Genomic DNA, 448 nt, shown 5'->3' on the forward strand with positions numbered 1-448 from the left:
GAGGTTGGAAGAGCAAGAATTTAAGAGGCCACCCGTAGCTACACAGACAGTTCAAGGCTAACCTAACTTACATGAGATGGCTAAGTGAAAACTATTTATTGTTTAAATTATTTATTATTATAAATATTATGTGTTTATTATATTATAAGTATTAATTAATAGTAAGTAACTATTTATTAATTAATTATCTACTACATGCAAGCTATTTCTCCAGGGTGTAGGTAATGTATTAACAACTAGGGCATGCTCGCTTCGGCAGCACATATACTAAAAATTGGAACGATACAGAGAAGATTAGCATGGCCCCTGCGCAAGGATGACACGCAAATTCGTGAAGCGTTCCATATTTTTAGGAACTATCAATCCTGAATATCTATGCTCCAAATACAAAGGCAGCCACATTCATTAAAGAAACTTTAGTAAATCTCAAAGCACACATTGCACCTCA

General features: G+C 34.4%; 1 non-coding gene across 1 annotated transcript; it reads left to right on the forward strand.

The window, feature by feature from the left end:
* Positions 1 to 243: 243 nt before the first annotated feature.
* Positions 244 to 351, forward strand: LOC115031464. Its single transcript, XR_003837084.1, has one exon. It is a non-coding gene; the product is annotated as a U6 spliceosomal RNA (small nuclear RNA).
* The last annotated feature ends 97 nt before the right edge of the window (positions 352 to 448 follow it).

Source organism: Mus caroli, chromosome 6, assembly GCF_900094665.2.
Source record: "Mus caroli chromosome 6, CAROLI_EIJ_v1.1, whole genome shotgun sequence".
Classification (NCBI taxonomy): Eukaryota; Metazoa; Chordata; class Mammalia; order Rodentia; family Muridae; genus Mus; species Mus caroli.